Source organism: Tupaia chinensis, unplaced genomic scaffold, assembly GCF_000334495.1.
Source record: "Tupaia chinensis unplaced genomic scaffold, TupChi_1.0 Scaffold000318_1, whole genome shotgun sequence".
Lineage (NCBI taxonomy): Eukaryota > Metazoa > Chordata > Mammalia > Scandentia > Tupaiidae > Tupaia > Tupaia belangeri.
In genome coordinates, this window is record NW_006159811.1 from 6,025,671 (window position 1) to 6,046,904 (window position 21,234).

Consider the following 21,234-nt stretch of genomic DNA (forward strand, 5'->3'; position numbering starts at 1 on the left):
GAACCGCTTTGATGGCATTCAGTTACCTGCCCTCCGGCTGCGTCCCCTGTTTCTAGGCACCTCCGTGGGTCTCCAGGGAGTGCCTCGCTCCAGTCTCGGCTTCCAAGAACGCGAACAACTAGATATCATTTGGGCAATGCCTTCAGCCACGGGAGAGTTTTCCAAATTCCTTACTTTGTCCTAGGGGTGCATTTTGCAATAACAAATGAAGCTATTATATAATTTACAGGGTGCTTACTGAAACATTCGCGAGTATCATGCTATCAAGTTTTGGAATGTAAACCCCCCCAAGAGAAAAAAGTGGAAAGGGTAAGTGAAACAAGATAGTCAAAAAGCTGAGCTGTTGTTGAAGCTGTGTGATGAGTATCCACTGTTTCTTTATACTATTTTTTCCACCTTTATGTACCTTGAACTTTTTCCAGTAAAAAAATAAAAATGTTCAAATAACTTTCTAACAAAAATTTGATGCACATTGGTAAGGGTAAACACATCATTTTAACAGTGTACCTCCAGGTGTTATATCGATAGTTGAGCTGCTGTTTTAATGAAGACTTCCAGAGCTTAGTCACCCATATAGTATCATTTATTGTCCATTATAATTAGCATTGTAATAAAGGTGACACCTCTCCTGAGGCCAGCCAGAAAGCAAACCAACCAGGTGCCTTAGGCCAGAGACATCTTCACAGGGAATATCTTTGGGAGGTGTAGGATACTCCCTGGAACATTATAACTTATTTATTTTCTCCCTCCTCAATTCCCTGATGCAGCAAAACACCTAGCAACTGAGTTCTAATCTAAATCATCAGATAGCCCCCAGAACAGATATCTCTTGCTCCTCTGTATTTTTTCTGTGAATTGTTTTGTTACTTCTGGAAAACTAGAAGGTGCGTAACACCTTTAGCAGCAGCTCTCTTCTTTCCAAGGTAGCTAAGGAACTTTAGAAATAGGGCCCTTTGCAGACTCACTGGGCCTAGACACAGGCATCTATGTGTGGAGCATAGAGCAGCCGGGGAGGGGGGGAAGGAGCCCCAAGAGCTGGTAGAGCAGTCTTGTTTCAGAGATGAGGCCTTGCTCAAGATTTTGGGAAATGGAGTGAAATGAATACACTTCTTGTAAGTGATTTACATAATTTTATTCAATGCTTGTTTGATCTTTTAAACATCATGCTATTTCATTTGACATCATCATCTTGCTGGAAATCTATGCTCGTAAACATAAAAGGGTGCATGCAACTAACTTGGAGAACAGAGCTCAGATCAGAGTTACATAGACAACAGCTCTGGGTACAAAGCATAACGAGGCTTAAGAGATAGAGTACATAGACAATGCAGCTGGAGGAAAGCGTATGCCACGAGAGAAAGCATTTGGGGACTTTTTTCAAGTGAGAGGGCAAAAGCAGAAAAGGAACAAAAGATGAGAAATAAGTGATGTGAAAAAGGAAATGTAAATTATTGGATGGAAGACTGTGGAAATATCAGAATATAGAAGAAAGGAAGCAATCGATCTCGAAATCATCCTTGGTTTAGATCATTCAATGGTACAAAGTTATACAAAATGTATAGCATACGTTGCTATTTTATGTGTCAATTTACAGAAAGTGTCTTGACGTTAACAAAAATAAGACAAGAAAGCTCTGTAAATGGTGTCGCTTTTCCTATTCTTTGCAGGTCCTACTCAGCACAGAAGAGATTGATGACATCTTCCAATAAGAAGCTCTTTATCTGTTTTGCTTCCTTTATCTCTTTAAGAGTAAAGAAAAGCAATTGGTCTAGTCCCACAACCTAATGAGTAAAGGATCCCACATGACAGACTGCATTTTGAATCCTGCCACAGCAGCTTGAGAGACATATTGGTATGTGCCCAGGGTCTCTAGATGATAGAGAAGTGTTGAAGGGATTGCAGTGTGATTTGGCCCAACTTGGGGAGAAGGTTCTCTCTCTCTCTCTCTCAAGGGCGCATGCTCCCTAGCAATTGAGGAGGGGAGAAGAGTAAAGGAATCATTAAAAATATTGGTCTTGGGGCCAGCAGGTGGCATGGTGGTTAAGGGCATTGGACTCCTACATGGTCGACCACCGTTCGAATCCCAGACCTGGTGGCTTGCTTTCTCATTTTCTCTCTCTGTCTCACTCTCCCTCTCTCTCTGTCCCTCTCTGGTCAAATTAAAATAAGCAAATAAATAAAGTTAAACAAAATAATTCTTTTTAAAAAATTGGTCTGGTTTTTCTTTTTTCAAAATATCATGTTTTTTTTTTTCTTTTTGGAGAGGTTTGTGGTATGAGGCATGTGTGCTTGCCAGAAAGACAGAGAGAAAGAGAGAAAGTGAAAAATCACCCCCCCTCCGGGGGTGATAGCCATGCCACAATCCCTTCTCCTTCATTCTCCTCTCAGGATCTTGGGTACACACGCACACATGCCTGGCATGAGTTTAAGCCACCAGCTCCAGGACTCAATCGCGGTTGACTACATGGCAGTCCAGAAATGTAGCCATTACGCTATCTGCTGGTCCCAAAAATATCTAATTTTAACAATGATGATACTCTGAGAGGAGATGGGCATCATGCAGATTTTCTCTGTTGATTTTCTAAATACATCTTTATATCATAAATATATATAGTTAATAACAGCCTATCTTCAGTCTCTATTTGTTCTTACCATCTGGACTTACTTTGCTAAAACTGTAGGTGTTACTTATTAAAAAGACATTCCCCCTAGGTTAATCAGTCTTCGCCCTTAGCTTTTAGCCTTTCCTGAGCTTTCTTGAGACCAACTTTCCTGCAACATGCACACATATCAAATAAGGAAATCGGAGATCTATTTACCTCCAAGGACTCTGAGGAGTCTATTTGCTTGTAAGATATTAGTGTTCTACAGCACAATGGTAGGAGTGCAGCTGAGCTGGGTGATACTCTGCCTCCAATAACCCCCTGAAGGCCTGACACAGAGCCCGTTGTCCTCAGTGACATCGACTAACACTAATAGGTAGGGACAGAACAGGAAATAAGCAGTGGAGCTCCCCCCAGAAACAATGCCTGCATTCAGGGCGTCCTTGACTGCAGAGGCGTGTCCTCCAACCTCCTCACTGAAGCTTCCACCTTGAAAAGAAAACCAAGGGGCTGTTGCAGTGTCTCCCTACATGACTCAGACTCCCCTGAACTCTATAAGACATCAAAATGCCCACAACTTTCCAGACAGTATCTTTCTTTCTCCTCAGAAATGGCAGTGTGGGAGCCGGCAGGTGGCATGTGGTCAAGGTGTTGGATTCCCACATGGCTGACTGCGGTTTGAGTCCTGGACCTAGCAGCTTGCTTTCTCCCTTTCCCTTTCCCTTTCTCTCTCTCTCTTTCTCTCTCTGGTCAAATTAAAAATAATAATAATAATAATATCAAATGGAATTAAATAAGTAAATAATTATTGTTTTTTAAAAAAGAAAAGGCAGCATGGATAGTAAATCCTACCTCTGTATTCAATAGTCATTGAATGAATACACACTAAGTACCAGGCATGGGACTGGGCCTTAGAGATACAAAAATGAATAAATCAATCAAGTTCCCAGTGTATTCTCTGGTACCTGAGGCGCAGGGTTGTGGGATCTGAATGGCTTTGGGTCCCAGCTTTCCACCTCACCAGAACTAGTATTTTGAGTATCTTCAATCATTTTATTGTCCAGAGCCTTGGATTTCTAATGTGAATAGAAACAAAAAAATCCAGGTAGCTGTGTCTACTTAATATATAAAAATTAAATAGAAGTATCTGTGAAAGCAGTTTGTTTTAAACATCTAGGTTGTTGGGAATTTTCACAATGCTATGACTCATGAAGGGAAAAGGAGAGATCAGATTGTGCTTAACCTATTAAAGATGGTAGAAGGAAAGACCCTCAGAACCAGAACAGAGAAAGCTGACCTGAGGCCATACTCCCGTCCCCTTCTAAGATTTTTTCCCCCTGCTTAGACAGTTTGTGTCATTAAAGGTGGTTTTCAGCTCCCAACTTCCTGCTTAGAGGAATTCCACTAGCAGAACCTGCAAAGGAGACAGAAATGCCTGTCTGAGGGGGAGGAACAGGGAAGGGATGACCTAACTCAGGGTGCCATCTTGAAGTGCTTTAGATTTTTCAACCAAGAACTCATTAACTAATTTTTCAAAATCTGAACCTGAAAGAATATATAACAGATGACTAATTTTTTTTTAAAGAGAGATTTTTGCTACAGGGCATGTGTGCTCACAGAGAGACAGAAACAGAGAGAAAGAAAGAGAGAAATCACCCTCCCAAGAGGGGATAGCTACTCCACAATCCCTTTTCTTCCATTCTCTTCTTGGGATTTTGGGCGTTCAGTGACATAGCCATTATGCTGTCTACTGATCCCACCAATGGCTAATTTTTTTTTCTCAGGCAATCAGATAAATCAATCTTACACATTTTTCTTTCTCAGAGACAAGATCTCCAATTTACAGTGGGTTTACTACATAGCTATTTTGTTGTTAATGAGAAGCACACTGTATCTTTATGGTTTATTTTTTGTGTGATTTTTCTTTAAAAAAAAAATAAAACATTTCTTTTTCTTACCAATAGCATGACATATCATTCTAAGGTAGTATCTCTCTATGTAGGGGCCAGCGATATTCACAATGGTCAATTCCCAGATATTCATGTGTCCAGGTCTGGCGTGTGGGAATGACTCATACCATAGAGACCGTCTGAATGACTACAGTGAAGAGGACCAGTTTTTCCAGCCAGCTTGTTTATCCCTTCTTGGTTCGACTAACCTGCAAGTGACTTAGTTATGCAAACTCTCTCTGAAACCAGAGAACCCAATGGTCCTTTGACTCTGTGACCAGACTCATTACTTTATTATCAGAGCTTTTTCTGTAATGCTAAAAGTCAACCGAGAAAAATAAGGTAGCTTTGAAATGGTGAGAAAAGGCTGGTATTAGGAAAGCCCAGCTGAGACCCAGCAGTTCCTGAAATTAGAGCCAATTACCTCAAAATAGTGAATCTGTCCCAAAGCAATTATAATTTAAGTGGCCCAGACTACATTCTGGGACATTATACATCATTATTTACACAACACCCTCTTGTTTTACATTTTGTTCCAAGTACCATAACCCGAGTCAGATATTTCCTGTCTTTTCCTGACTTCACAGTGCTATGTGAAGTTGACACTGTCAGCAGAAAACCATTGAGGAAACATCTGTTAAATATATCATTTTATTCCCAAAGGAAGTTTTACTGTTGTAGAAGTAACAATCTCTTATTTTGATCTCAAGTGAAAAGGAAGTTGACATTTAAAGTGATATGAATAAGTAGTATAAGCTTACATTTTGCTTCTGTTAACATTTTAAAGTGTTTTCAAAATGAAAACACTTTTTGCTTCTAAAAAGAAAGATTGCTGTATATCAAAGATCCTCCTATCTGATTCATTATGGATGTCACTGTGTTTCAGTAACATTATGAACAAGAAATTATGGCTCCATCATGGAGCAGAACCAGATTTAGAGTGGGAAGAGGCAGATGAAGCTTTATCATTTGGAGCAGTTCCCTCTAGGAAAAAGAATAGAATTTACAAATACAAAATTAGAGGGGCTGATGGGTGGCATGATGGTTAAGGTGGTAGACTGCCACATGGCCAACCATGGTTCAGGTTCTGGACCTGGTGTCTTGCTTTCTCACTTTCCCTTTCTCTCTCTCTCTCTCTGGTTAAATTAAAAAATATTAATACCCCCCCCCAGTTAAATAAATAAATAAATCTTTAAAAAAGATATAAACAAGAATATTTATATAAAATGGGGCAGATAAAACAAATCATACATTTTAAAAGCTGGTATAGGGACCAGCAGATGGCATAATGGCTACGTCACTGGGCTCCCATGTAGTCAACCATGGTTTGAGTCCCGGACCCGGTGGCTTAAACTCACGCCGGGCGCATGTGCGTGCATGCCCCAGATCCTGAGAGGAGAATGGAGGAGAAGGGATTGCGGGGTGACCATCCCCCCAGGCGGTGATTGCTCGCTTTCTGGTTCTCTGTCTCTCTCTGTCTTTCTGGCGAGTGCACGTGCCCTATAGCAAAAAACCTCTTGAAAAAAAAAAACGCTGATATATATTCGCTGTTTCACCTATTCATTGCTGTATATTGGAACACCCTGAAACGTGGGGGTTAAAACAACAACAATTTTATTATCATCACCCATAATTCTGAAGGTTAACTGATCTTATCTAGGCAGTCCTGGCTGAAGGTCTCACTGAAGTTGCAGTGAGGGGGCTGGCCCCATAGTGCAGTGGATAAGCACAGTACATTGGGAGCTTGATCCCACATGGCTAACTGCAGTTCAAATCCCTTCCCTGGCACCTTGAAGAACATGCTAGGTATATGTACATGTATGCCCAAAATTCTGACAGGAAGGAAAACAAAGGGGAAGGGATTGTGACATGATCATGCCTCACTGTGGGTGTTTTTTCTTCTTTCTCCTTCTTTCAAAATGGGAGTGTATGCACCCTCTGGCAATTAAAGTTTTTTTTCTTATCAAGAGTTGAGGGCCAGGCACGTGTGCATGTGCACCCAAAATCCCGAGAGGAGAATGGAGGAGATGGGCTGTGGTCATACCCCTTGGGGGGCGATTTCTCACTTCCTGTCTCTCTGTCTCTCTCTGTCTCCCTGGCGAGCACATGTACCCTATAGCAAAAACCTCTGTTAAAAAAAAAGAGTTGAGGGCCAGCAGATGGTATAGAGGTTATGTCGCTGGGCTCCCACATGGCGGACCACAGTTTGAGTCCCGGACCCAGTGACTTGAAACTCATGCTGGGCATATGTGTGTGTGTCTAAGGTCCTGGGAAGAAAGTGGAGGAGAAGGGATTGCAGTGTGGCCATTCTCTCCCCACCCCTCAGGATGATTTCTCACTTTCCCTCTCATCGTCCTTGTTTCTCTCTCTCTCTCTCTCCCTCCCTGTGAGTGCACATGCCCTAAGGGAAAAAAAAAACCTCTATAAAAAAATTTTAAAAAGAGGCCACCAGGTGGCATGTTGTTGGTTGAGGCCCTGGACTCCCATATGGCTTCCTGCAGTTCAAGACCCAGACCTGGCAGCTTGCTTTCTCACTTTCCCTCTCTCTCTGTCTGTCTCTCTGGTGAGTGTATGTGCCCTATAACAAATTAAATAATAATAATTAATAAAATTAAATAAATAGTAAAAAAGGAGTTGGACTTCTTTAACTGAATAAATTTAACATTATAAAAATGAACTTGCAGTCAAATGGTGGCTGGGGGAACCATCTCGCGTCTCACTCGCATGTCTGGAGTTGATGCTGTGGGCTGGAACCTCAGCTGAGGCCGATGGCCAGAACACTCACATAGGTGGCCCCACCACGTGGTCTTCCCACTTCCTGATGGTATGGTGACGGGGCTTGAAGAAAGCCAGGTAAATGCCATATCTCCTTTTATGGACTAGCTTTGACAGTTGCATAGCTTCTATTTTAGTTTCACATTGGTGCTATAACAAATTACCACATGCCTAGTGGCTTAAAACAACACAAATCTGCTATCTCATAGTTCCAGAGGTCAGAAGTTTAAAATGGGTCTCGACGGGCTAAAAATCGAGCTGACGATAGGGCTGCATGCCTCTGACGGCCCTAGAGAGGATGCATTTCCTTGTCTTTCCCAGTATCTAGAGGCTACCTGCTCTCCTGGCTTGGGGCCCCTCCCTCATCTTCAGAGCCGATAGAAGAGCACCATCACATCTCCCTCAACCCTGACCCTTCTGCCTTCCTCTTCCCCTTCCTCTTCCTCTTTCTCTTCTAAGGAACCTTGGGATTGCATTGGGTCCATCTGGACACTCCAGAATAACCTCTCCATCTCAAGGCCAGTTGATTAGTAACTTTAATTCCCGCTCGCCATATAACATAATGTACTCACAGGTTGTTAGGCTTTGGAGGTGAACATTTGGGGAAGGCCTTTATTGTACCCACTGCAGTGTTTCTTCAGCCATAATCACATGTGGGCTCAAGTTCAAGGGGCGGAAGGTAGACTGCCTCTCCACGAGAGCTGAGCAAATCACCTTGCAACAAGAGGATGCAGAATGAGAGGTGCTATGGTGACCAATTCTGCAAAACCCAATTTTCCACACTCGCAAACATCAAAAATACCAATGCCATGATATTTTTTATTTAACAACTGCCTGGCACATGCTATAAAACCTTTTGCCAATATTTGTGGCTGTGGCTGCATATTCTCTGATCACCTCTACATACCAGCAAGTGGTATGGTGGTTAAGGTATTGGACTCTCCTATGGCTGACCGTTGTTCAAGTCCTGGACCTGGCGGCTTGCTGCCTTCTCACTTTCTCTCTGTCTTTCTCTCTGGTCAAATTAAATAATAACACTTAATAAATAAAATGAAATACATAATTCTTTAAAAATGTTTCTGTTTTTTGAGGGTTTTTTTTGGAGAGGTATTTTTGCTATAGGACGCATGCGTTCACCAGAAAGACAGGAAGACAAAAAGCAAGAAGTCACCCCCAGGGGAGATGGCCACATTGCAATCCCTTCTCCTCCATTCTCCTCTCGGGATCTTGGGCACATATGTACACACGCCCTGCCTGAGTTTAAACCACCAGGTCCAGGAATTGAACTGCGGTTGACTACATGGGAGTCCTGCGACACAGCCATTATGCCAACTGCTGGTCCCATTTCTTTCCATTTAAAATTCATTATCATCAAATTCATTTTTTGTACACATGAACTACAAAAATTAAGGACATCAATGAAAACTGGTCACTCACTATTTAGCTTGTCATCTGTTTCCTTTTTGCAAAAGCATACTCTGAATTTTTTTTTTAATCATCTTTGTCAATATCAGTCATTTGTATCAAATCAGCAAGAAATTTATATTTTTTTCAATATGATTTCATGATCCTTTCTTCCTCACTAATTAGAGAATCAAACAATCCAAGAGCCTATCCTTACTTCTACTAAAACTTTCTTTTTTCTTTTTAAGGAAGTACTTTTTTTTGCAATAATCTGGGAAAAAAATCACATTGCAATTTGTTTCTTGACATCAGAACACATTCTACTGATTTCAGTCATGCATTTTTATTACTTTATCTCATATCTATTATTTTTTCATGTGAATGTTCTCTCAATTATTTAAGAAAAGCACTTATTGGACCAGCAGGCGGTGCAGTAGTTAGATTCCCATGTGGTCATCCATGGTTTGAGTCCCAAGCCCGATGGCTTGAAAATCACAACAAATAAGTAGATAAATAAATAGATAAACATTTGAAAAATAAAAGCACTTATTGGTGACAAAAGCAGGCACTTTTCTTTTCCATTCAAATGTCCAATTGTTTTATAGGAACACCCTAAAATATGCTTCTAAATTTCAATTGAAATGGAATATCTCCCAACTCAACATCCCTTTAGCCAGACCCCCCAAATGCTGCTGGACACTCAAGCACCTCCAAACACAAAAGAAAATAATACAGTACAATTTGACATGGAGAGAGGTAGCAGACTTAAAAGCCTGCAGTTAAAATCTCTTACTTTCACAAAACTCAAACTGTTTGTAATTATGTGAACTTTATTAGTCAGGGTTCTTTGGAAAAATAGAACTAGTAAGATACATATAAACAGAAGGTTTATTTTGAGAGACTAGCTCATAGGATTTTGGAAGCTGAGAAGTCCCAAGGTCTGCTATCAGTAAGCCAGAGGCCTGGGAAAGTCAGTGGGGTAGTTCCAGGCCAAGCCTGAGGGCCTGAGAACCAGGATAGGCAATGGTGAGGTCTCTTTCTGAATCTGAAGGCCCAAGAACCAAAAGCAATGATACCAGATCAGAAGTATGTCCCAGCTCAAGCGGCAAGAGAGTTTGTCCTTTCTCTGCCTTTTTGCCCTGTTCATGCCCATCAGTGGATTGAATGATGCCTACCAATCTGGTGACAGTAGATCTTTTTTTTTTTTTTTTTTTTTTTTTTTGAGAGAGAGACGTTTGCTATAGAATATGTGCACTTGACAGACACAGAGACACAGAAAGAAAGCAAGAGATCACTCCCCAGGGTGTTAGCCCCACTGTAATCTCTTGTCCTTCATTCTCCTCTCAGGATTATAGGCACATATCCACACACACCTGGTGTGAGTTTCAAGCCTTGGGTCTGGGACCTGAACCATGGTTAGCCATATGGGAGTCCAGCGATGTAACCATTGTGGCATCTGCGGGTCCACGGTGGATCTTCTTTACTTAGTCCACCACTTCAAATGCTAATCTTTACCAAAAACACCCTCACAGACATACCCAGAAATAATGTTTTACCAGCTTCCTGGGTATCCCTTAGTGTGGTCAAGTTGAAATATAAAGTTAAGCACTACATCAACACCTCACTATAGCCCATCCTGAGAACTCTGCCACTGAGACTCCCAATGCAAAATTGAATCAGTTCCTCAATAAATCCATATGTCAGAATGAGTAATTGTCAAAGACTGTACAAGCAGAATTAAGTGTATTGACATAAGTTTAATGCCCGTTTCACATAGGAGTGAGTGAGACTTGAGACAGAGAAACCGAATGCCCGAGTTTAAGTAACTCGATCCCACAGCTAGACCTCAGTGGAGTCAGTATTTGAACCTGGACGATCTGACTCCAGCCCGTACATTCTTAACCACTATTTTACATGGTGATTCTGGTATTCAGGAAGAAGAATAAAATTCTGATTTGAACAAAAGCCTGACCTTTGGGTTATATTTTCTATTTAATTTACTCAGAATGGTTGCATCCATAATTTGGGTTAGCTGAAATCAAAGCAATTTGGATTGGCTATTTTATTAGGACATTTAACCAATACATTTGTGTGTGTGTGTGTGTGTGTGTGTGTGTGTGTGTGTTTTCTCTTTGGGTTTTTATTTTCTTCAATAGAAAGTGAGTATACTTTTGAGACATCTTAGATCTATCTCTACCAGACTCATCTATAAAGAAACTGTCCAGAGAGAGACCAGGTTTACCAGGATCAAGCAGGATCACAAGAAAGCCAATTGCTTCAACAAGGCCCCACCACTCCAATCTTAGGAAAGGCAGTAGGGAAGGAAAAAGAGGCCGTTCCTTTTCTGCCTTGAGGAGATGACTGAAGACTTGAGATGTTGGCTCGGCCACGGTGGTGCAAGTGGGAGGATGCTGCTGTGTGGTGGCTGAGACTCCCAGGAGGCCGAGTTTGGTTCCTGACCCAACCCACACAGGCAGTCATGGTGGGGTGCGCCTGTGGTCCTAGCTAACTGGGAGACTTAGGTAGAAGGACTGCAGCATGGCAAGACCCTATTAAACATGCCTATCTCCTTTTCCCTCTCTCTCTCTCAAAACAAAAAAAGAAAGCTTCAGATGTCTTACGAGTATGTCATGCAAATGTTTAGGTGTCAGAGGGAAATTGCTACTGTGTTCCTTTGATCTTGATAAGGACTATCTTGCAGACATTGGGATTATTTTTCATTTTATGACAGGAAAGGGTGTTTTTGTTTTGTTTTTAAGAGAGATTTTTGCTATATTGTGCATTTGTTCCTAGGAGACAGGAATCACCTCCCCAGAGGGTAGGAATGGCCACGCCATGCAATCCCTTCTCCATTCACCTCTCAGGATTTTGGGCACACATGCACACACACCCAGTGTGGGTTTCAAGCTGCTGGGTCCAAGAATCAAAACACTGTTGACTACGTGGGAGTCCAGTGATGTAACCGTTACACTATCTGTTGGTCCCAAGGGAAGTACTTTTTTAACTTTTTTAAACTATAGAGGGCATGTGCCTGTTGAAGAGAGACAGAGAGGGAAAGTGAGAAGTCATGCTTTATGGGGATGGCCATACCACAATACCTTCTCCATTCTCTTCTTGGCATTTCGGGCATGCACACGCATTCACCCAGCATGTTTTTCAAGCTACCAGGTCTGGGACTTGAACTGTACAGTCAGCCATGTGGGATCCAGCACCTTAACCTTTCTACCACCTACTGCCCTATAACAGAAGAGTGTAATCAGTAAGTACTGATTGCCCTACCATGGCTTGTTCAGCTAGCATAGTCTCAAAACCTGCATACCATCATCCTAAGTGGAAGTGAAGGCCCTCTGGTAACTCACTGCTAAACATTGCAAGCTTGAGTTTTACAGCCTGTGCTGGGCAGTAGGAGGGCAAAAATACTGGGCTGTGGCATGCGGAGTATATGGAAGCCAGAAATGACCAATTTATTATGCTTATTATGTTGTGCAATGTTTGTTAACTTATGATAAACATAACAATGTATTACCTCAAGATCTTGTATTTAACTATGATTGGAACCTATTACCTCATTCTGCATGAAGGTTAATTGCCTCCACTATTCAGATGTCTGTAACCATGTATCTTACAAATGCAGCTCCCATTGCATTTAAAAACCTTTTTGCTTCTTCTGTTAGTTTTAATGAACATTATTATCTAGGCACTCGGTCTCCAAGGGTGGAGACAGAGATACAAAGTGACTATGCTTTAGACCCTGCCCTCAGAGAGCTCAGAGCCCACTGGGGGAGAACTGAATGTTCACTCAGTTTCCTTCCTGGATTTTGGGTATGCATGAATATGTGCATGTGCTGGGCATGATTTTCAGATCACAGGTCCAGGACTCAAACTCTGGTCAACCGTGTAGGAGTTCACCTGCAGGTTCCTGGCCTTTGTTTTTAAGTATTATGAAAGTAATGTGTTGCTGAGGATGTGGTACAGCAGAAATTCTGATACAGAAAGCTCACGGAGGTGGAAATGGCTCGATCGCTCTAGAAACCAGTTTAACTCAGTGTGGCTGAACATGCGCAGGCCTGGAGACCCAGATGGTTCATTTCTAGGTATTTGTAGTAGAGAAGCTCTTGGATGTGTGCACAAAGAGACAAAAGGAAAGACATGAATTGCAACTTTTTTTATTTTTTTTTGCAGCAATAAACTGGGAAGATAATTAAAGCCCATTCATAGTAGAATGAATAAATAGAATGTCATGTTTTTATACAGTGGAATCACATAGCAATAAAAATTCCTATGCTTATAAGTAAACATAGATGAAGCTCAAAAACAATGCTGAAAAAAGTCACAGAAAAAAACATTTAATATGATTCCACTTACATAAAGTTTAAAAACTAAACAATAGGTACTGTTTGTCACATGGCTGACGGTGCAGTTCAAGTCCTGGACCCAGTCACTTAAAAATCATGCCAGTTGTTTGGACCAGCAGTTGGCCTAATGGCTATGTCACTGGACTCCCATATAGTTGACCGCGATTCAAGTCCCGGACCTGGTGGCTTAAACTCATGCCGCGTGCATATGCACGCATGCCCAAGATCCTGAGAGGAGAATGGAGGAGAAGAGATTGCAGTGTGGCCATTCCCCCTGGGGGGTGATTTCTTGCTTTCTGTTTCTGTCTTCCTGGTGAGCGCATGTGCCCTATGGCAAAAACTTCTCCAAAAAAATATCATGCCTGTCGTGCCTGTGTGCCCGAAGTCCCAGGAAGAGAATGGAGAAAGGATTGCAGCATGGCTGTCCCCTCTGAGAGATCAATTCTCACTTTTCCTTTCTGTCTCTGTCTCTGGCGAGTACACACACACTATGGCAAAAAAAAAAAAACTGAAAAAAAAAAAAGGCCAGATTGGCTTATACTTCTGTCTCCCCCTTTTTATATAAAGTTAAACACAGCACAATTAAACATATAATAATTATTCACATATATAAAACAGATTTTATTTTTAAAAAATGAATACATATACATATAAACATATATGCAGATACGCACAAAAAAACCACATGAATACATTTTTTTTTTTTTACTAACACAAAAAGTGGGAGCAAGGAAGTAGTAGTTTTTTTAGTTAAAAGGAGATATTCTGGGGCCAGCAGGTGGCATGGGGGTTAAGGCACTAGACACCTACATGGCCAACTATAGTTCAAGTCCTAGACTAGGAGGCCTGCTTTCTCACTTTCCCTCTCTCTCCGTCTGTCTCTCTCGGGTGAGCACATGTGTTGTGTAGCAAATTTTAAAATAATAATAATTGCAATAATGATACATAAAACTAAATAAGTCATTCTTTTTTTTTTTTAAAAAGGATATGTTCTTTTTTTCACATGATAATTTTTAGTCTATTCATCCTCTCATGAAAAGTCCACACAATCCCTGCAGATAGTCACTGCAGAATCCTTACCACTTGGGAACCAACAGTTAGCGTAATGGCTATGTCGCTGGACTCCCACGTAGTCGACTGTGGTTCGCGTCCCGGACCCGGTGGCTTAAAACTCACGCCAGGCGCATGTGTGTGCGTGCCTAAGATCCCGAGAGGAGAATGGAGGAGAAGGGATTGCTGCGTGACCATCCCCCCTGGGGGGTGATTTCTCACTTTCTGTCTCTATGTCTCTCTGTCTATCTGGCGAGCGCACGTGCCCTATAGCAAAAACCTCTCCAAAAAAAAAAAAACAACAAAAAAAGAATCCTTACTCCTTGGGGTTTTTGCCAGTGCCAACAATGGCCTTTGCAGTCCCCCTGACTTTCTTCATTCTGATCTTGCGTTCCTTTCACTGTTTTCTTGACGTCTTTTTCTTCTTACACAGGCTATGTCTTGCAAGTCTATGTGTGGGTCCATTTTTCCTTGCATCATCCAAGGAATCGTAACTCATGCCAAAGCTGGTTGTCTTGCCACCATCAAAATGGGTTCTGAACCCAAACACGAAGATGACATCGGGTGTGGTCTCGTGCATCTGGGCTAACTTTTCTCGATTTTCTGTCCTAGGTACTGTTGTTCTCTCAGGTGACAGACATCCACCATTGTTGACTCTGAAGTGGTGAACTGGTCATGAATTTCCAGTTACTGTGTCATTTATAATGGCGGCCAGTTCTCGGGCAGCCAGGGAGGAAAAGAGCACAAAGGAGATATTCTGAAAGTTTTCTCCCTCATATCCACGCTCGTGTGTGTGTGCACCGTGTGCAAGTACACGTCCAGATGCAAAGACCATGTACCTACTTAGATATTTACATCATGAGGAAAGTGGGCTTTAGGTACAGTCATTCGAGCATGCTAAGTCACTTCACCAGCTTGTCATTGGCAACCGCTGATTAGAAGTTCTGAATTATCAATTTGTGTAGAAATCAAATAAAAATGATATAGTTTAAAGTGAGTTTAATATGTACCTTTCCAAGAAGAAGAGGACTTCAGCGAGTTACTTGACACTCTAAATTTACCTTTCCTCTATCTAAAACAGATTGCCAACCTCCTACCATTCCCACCCATTTAAGACCAGCTTTGTTTTAAAATATAAAACTTGTGTTCATGTGTCAAAGACATCTTAAGACAAACCTGGAGACTTTTAAAGCTAAAAATGCTGTAGTTGTACAGTTTCGACACTCAGCAAAAGGTAAAATTTAAATTATAATTCTAAAAAAATGAAAATAATTCCTTACTAGTCAAATACGTATTTTTTATCTAAAATAAAAATTATTACTAAGTGGTAATTCATTCAAAAGATGACAAATTGGGGCCAGCAGATGGCAGGAAGTGTTTAAGGTAGCTGGATCCCACATGGCCAATTGCATAGTTTGAGTACTAGGCCCGGCAGCTTGAAAATCACAACAGGTGCATGAGTTTGGGTGCCCAAAATCCCAACAAGAAAATGGAGGAGAAGGAATTGCAGTGTGGCTATATCCCTTAGAAGGTGATTTCTGACTTTCTCTTTCACGTTCTCTCTTTGGTGAGTGCATGCTCCCTATAGCGAAAAAAAAAAAAATTCCCTTTCTGGTCAAATTTAAAAATAAATAAATGAAGCTAAAATAAAAATAATTCTAGAGTTAACTGGCCAATATGAAAACTAAACTTTGTCCTCATTAGGTAACTGGGTGAACCACTGGACACAAACAAATTTCAGATGCCAAAAATATAATATTGTCACAAAGCCAAAGGATCAACTTCAGTATTATTCGATGACTAGGACACATAAAATGTTTGAGCTTTGAGCGTGGCATGGTGGTTAAGGTGCTGGACTTCCACATGGCTGACGGTGGTTCCAGTCCCAGATCTGTTGACTTGCTTTCTCTCTCTCTCTCTTCTCTCTCTCTCTCTCTCTCTCTGTCTCTCCCTTGTAAGCACCTGTGCCCTATAACAAATTTAAAAATAATAACAATCAATAAAATTAAATAAATAATTCTTTTTTAAAAAAGAAAGGAAAAAAATCACACTGGGTGCATTTGTATGCATGCTTAAAATCCCAGGAAAATAGAGGAAAAGAGATTGGGGCATGGCCATTCACTCCTTGGGGTCGGAGATGATTTCACACTTTCCCTCTCTCTGTTCCTCTCCAGTGAGTGTACATGTCCTATGGCAAAATACTAAATAAAATAAAATAAAAAAGTCTGAGTGGAAATGAATACTTTTTCTTACAAGAATATTGAGGTCACTTACCTCAATAGTGACCTATTTAATTTTCATTGTTTTTATATTGCCTTGCCTGTGCAAATCTGTACTCTCCCTCCTTATCACCCATTTCTACGACCAATTGGCTTTGGCTGTCATCACTCAGCTGTCTCTTTTTCATGTTGTTCTAAGAAGCAGGCAAAGTGGGTCACTGTGGAAAAAAGCCATGTGCTACCTCTCCCAGGCTTAATTTACTCTCCCTACAGCCCTTGAGGTCAGACGTCTACAAGCTATTTATGACCCAAATTCAAGCCTGCAATGTACCAGGGAGACCAGACAGCTGTATAGGACTGTTCTGGCTCCAAATGCCTCTAGTCTTTTATGTAATTTCATTAAAAAAAAAAAAAGAAGAAGAACCTAAAGTGACATCAATTAAAAGTGTAAAATTGATGGTGTACATATTGCAGTATATATATATATTTTTTGAGAGGTTTTTGCTATAGGACGTGTGCGCTCACCAGAAAGACAGAGAGAGAGACAGAAAGTGAGAAAAAGCCCCCCAGGAGAGATGGCTACACCGCAATCCCTTCTCCTCCATTCTCCTCTCGGGATCTTGGGTATGCACGCACATGAGCCCGGTGTGCGTTTAAGCCACCAAGTCCAGGACTTGAACCATGGTCGACTACATGGGAATCCAGTGACATAGCCATTACGCCAACTGCTTGTCCCCATATTGCAGTATTGTGGCATATGGAACAATGGTAACATAAGTCAAGTTGTTTGTTTCCTTTCTCTGTAAGTATATAGCATGGTGGGGCTGGCAGGTGGCATGGTGGTAAGGGCTCTGGACTCCCACATGGCCAACTGCAGTTTGAGTCCTGGACCTGGTGGCTTGCTTTCTCATTCCCTCTCTCTCTCTCTCTCCCTGTCCCTCTCTGGTCAAATTAAAATAAAATAAACAAATAATACAAGTTCAATAAAATAATTCTTAAAAAAAAAAAAGTACACGGCATAGTGTGTTTTCAGAAGCCACTGAATCATGGTAACTTCTGATCTTATCCCAACCAGTTGCACAAGCCCTGGGAATCAAACAGCTGGTCGATTGTTACCGCAACCATGGGAACTCAACCATTAGGTTTCAAAGACTCTAACGTATACACACATACTCTATTTCAGACCAAACAATGTATTCCCTTCGTATATGGGTTTGTTGTGATAACCAATCTCTTATTATTATTTTTTTTTAAGAGAGAAATTTTTGCTATAGGGCACATGGGCTTCCAAAGAGACAGAGACCAAGGGACAGGAAGTGAGAAATCACCACACAGGGGGAATGGCCACACTGCAATCCCTTCTCTTCCATTCTCCTCTCATTTTTTGGGCATGCATGCACATGCGCCCAGGGTGAGTTTTAAGCCTCTGGGTCTGGGACTTGAACCACAGTCGGCTATGTGAAAGTGCAGCAATGTAACCATTATTAAGATTTTTTTAAGGATGATTTTTGCTATAGGGCTCTGCACTTGCAGGAAAGAAAACGACAAAAAGCAAGAAATCACTCCCCAAGGGAAATGGCCATGACGCAATGCTGCAATCCCTTCTCCTTCATTCTCCTCTTAGGATTTTGGGTTTGCACGCACACGTGCCTGGTGGGATTTTCAAGACACAAGGTCCAGGATTCAAACCATGGTTGACCACATGGGCCAGGACTCAAACTACAGTTGGCCCTGTGGAAATCCAGTGCCCTAATCACCATGCCACCTGCTGGCCCCATTATCAGTCAATTTTTAAGTTTTAGAAATTATATATGGTGTCAATAAATGACTTAGGTCCAGCTTCACTAGCATATGCTGGTTGATGCTGCTACTCAGCAGGCTGAGGTCACATGGGAGGCGCAAGATGATGCCCAGCCTGCCCTAAAAAGCTGGATACAGGGACCAGAAGATGGCATTACAGTTACGTCGTTGGACTCCCACATAGTCAATCACGTTTGCGTTCCAGCCACAGAGGCTTAAAAGCTCTCACTGGGAGCGTCTGCATGCCCGAGATCCTGAAAGAATGGAGGAGAAGGGATTACAGCGTGGCCATCCCCCACCCCTTCCTGTGGGGGGATTTCTCACTTTCTGGCTCTGTATCTCTCCAGTGAGTGTATGTGCCCTGTAGCAAAAATATCTCTTAAAAAAAATAGATAAAAAGCTGGACACAAAAGCCCATGCCCGTAGTCTCAAGTACTCGGGAGGCTGAGGCTGTAGAATCACAACATAGTAAGACTGTCTAAAAAAATAAATAAAAATAAGTAACTTGGACCCAAACACAGTGGCGCAGGCAGTAGGGTGCCACTGCACAATGCTGGAGCTGCTTGGAAGGCCCAAGTTTGGATCCTGGACCAACTTAGACACACTGGGTACAATGGTGCATGCCTGCATTGCCAGCAAGCTGGGAGACTGGGCAGGAGGATCAAGGCATGGCACCAATCTGTTGAAAATACCTATTTCTCCCCTTCCCCTCTTCCTCCTTCTCTAAATAAATAAACAACAGCTTCCCTTTGGAGTATAAGTCAATCAGATAAATGCATTTATGTCACATTATATCCTAACACAGGAAGCACAATATTAGCATACATACTATAAATGAATTATAGGACTCTACCCCAATTATCCCTGGGGAGACTGTTTTCCCCACTGCCCAAAGGTAGCTTGACTGGGATTTGCCAGGCGCAGGGCCAGTGTCCAAAAAGCAACTGATAGCCTCTTGTTATATATCAGCTGTCAGTGCACCCCTTCTCCAAGGGTCACGAGAGCACTGATGCGGAGGAAAACATTCCCTTCAGCTCAATGACACGTAACGAGCAACTGCTGGGTGCCGGGCACCACAGCCCTTCCCAGCGTGGTCCAAAGTCAAGCACATAAATGAGTCATGGAAATAGACATAGTAAATGCTCTGACAGAGCTAAGCGCAGGCCCATGGGGGAAAGAAGAAGGGCTAGAACCTCTGCCTTAAATTTCATACTCATTAAGCCAATAGCCTATGAGAGATCACCAACTTCTCAACATGCTCGAAACAGAACTCAGAAACTGTCCTATCCAAATAACCGTAGCAGATACATCGTGCCTGTTCATTTTCTCAGTCTCCAGAATCTGCTCTGCCTGTGTGTGAGAACAGCCTCAGTCAATAACTGGGTGGGAGGAGCTCCCTCCTCACTCAGGTGGGGTAACTCAGAGGTAGGGTAATTCTATCCCACTTCTACAGGGGTCCCAGTTTACTCTCTACCCACTGAGGACTATTATAATTCAAATGGGTAGAATGGAAGTCCTTTGGCTTCCTTTTCTTACCAAGGTTTTTGTTTTGTTTTTCTTTTTTATAGGTTTTTGCCTTAGGATGTGTGAGCTCACCAGGGGGAGAGAGAGAGACAGAGACAGAGACAGAAAGAAAGTGAAAAATTACCCCTCACTTTCTCACTTTCCCTCTCTTGTCTCTCTCTCTCTCTCTCTCTCCCTGAAGTGCATGCACCCCATGGCAAAACCTTAAAAAAAAAGAAAAAAAAAAGGAAAAGAAAGAAAAAAAAAAAAAGAAAAAAAGAACAAGAAGAACCAGTCCACAATAATGATGGAGGTTCAACAAACTTCTGCTATTTAATGGTTAACAAAAATCTAGGTCTTAGATTTGCCACACCAGCCTTTATTTTAACTGACATTCCCTTTTGTCTATGTATTGACATAGCCTTCCAGAAACTCACTCTCTTTTTCAGGGGGGAGGAGGGGATGGACAACATAAGTGAGTCTCTGTTCTTTGTGTCTAATGGAGCCTAATTAACTTATATTGGGGATGGTAACCTGCTAGGGACTTTCATATCATTATCTCAATTTTAAACAGTGATTTCTCAATTAGGCTTATGTGTCAATAAAGCTTTCAAACAATGGGTGTGATGGGAAATAACAAAGTCGGCAGGATTTTTATGTTCCATAGGCCATACAGAGGCCCATAGCCCGAGGGAACTGGGTAGTTCAAGAATTATATCAGTTTGCTCCTGGTTCAAAAGAGAAAAACAATTGACCTACAAAGAATTAGGGTAATAAGAGAAAAGGGTACCTCCAGTTGCAGGCCTTTTAGTTACCATAAACAAATCCATTTGAATTAAGTTAAGCAAACAAGGAGAATTTATTACATGACGACGTGGGTATCTGGGTATCTGATGGAAGCATAAAGCGATGCTTAGGCCTCAGAAATTATCACTAGCTTGATTCCAAAGATGTCCATTGCAAAGGATGAACCATTTACTTCCCACACTAGGCAAAACAACTCTTATGCATCTACAAATAGATGAGGCCTGATTTCATGCCTTGGAAAAGATCATAGATGAGGCCTGATTTCATGCCTTGGAAAAACTCCACCTCTTTAAAAAAAAAAAAAAAGAAAGAAAAGAAACAAACAACTAAATAAGTCAAACCCTTGCTGCTCCTCGCATTAATGTGTGTTGAGAAATCACTGTTCAGAGCTCCCCCCGCCTGTGTGCGTTAGGTTTCAGAGTCCAGTTTTGTCACTCCACCTGGGCTTGCCATTCCCCATGCAATACCCCATATTTCAGGCCTGTTCCAAGCTTTTCCTTTCCCTCAAGCAACATCTGTTACATCTCATAGTCAATTTCTCCACAGTAACAGCTGGAAAAGAAACTCACATTAGAGTTTTATTAGTCTGATACTGTAGACCATTCTAAATCAGATAAATATTTACTAGGTATAATTTCTTATTTTAGAGGAGGGGTTCTAACAGCAGCAACATTTTTGAGCCAATTAAAAGAGAGAAAGAGAGAGGACAACTTGACACATTAGCAGGCTGTCCATCGCTAAACTACTGATAGTGCAAATCTTTTCTCCT

At 41.7% G+C, this 21,234-nt stretch overlaps 1 protein-coding gene across 1 annotated transcript in view; it reads right to left on the reverse strand.

Moving 5' to 3' along the window:
- Window positions 1–21,234, reverse strand: part of CCNG2 (cyclin G2) — a 65,392-nt gene that overhangs the window by 10,680 nt on the left and 33,478 nt on the right. The window lies entirely within an intron of this gene.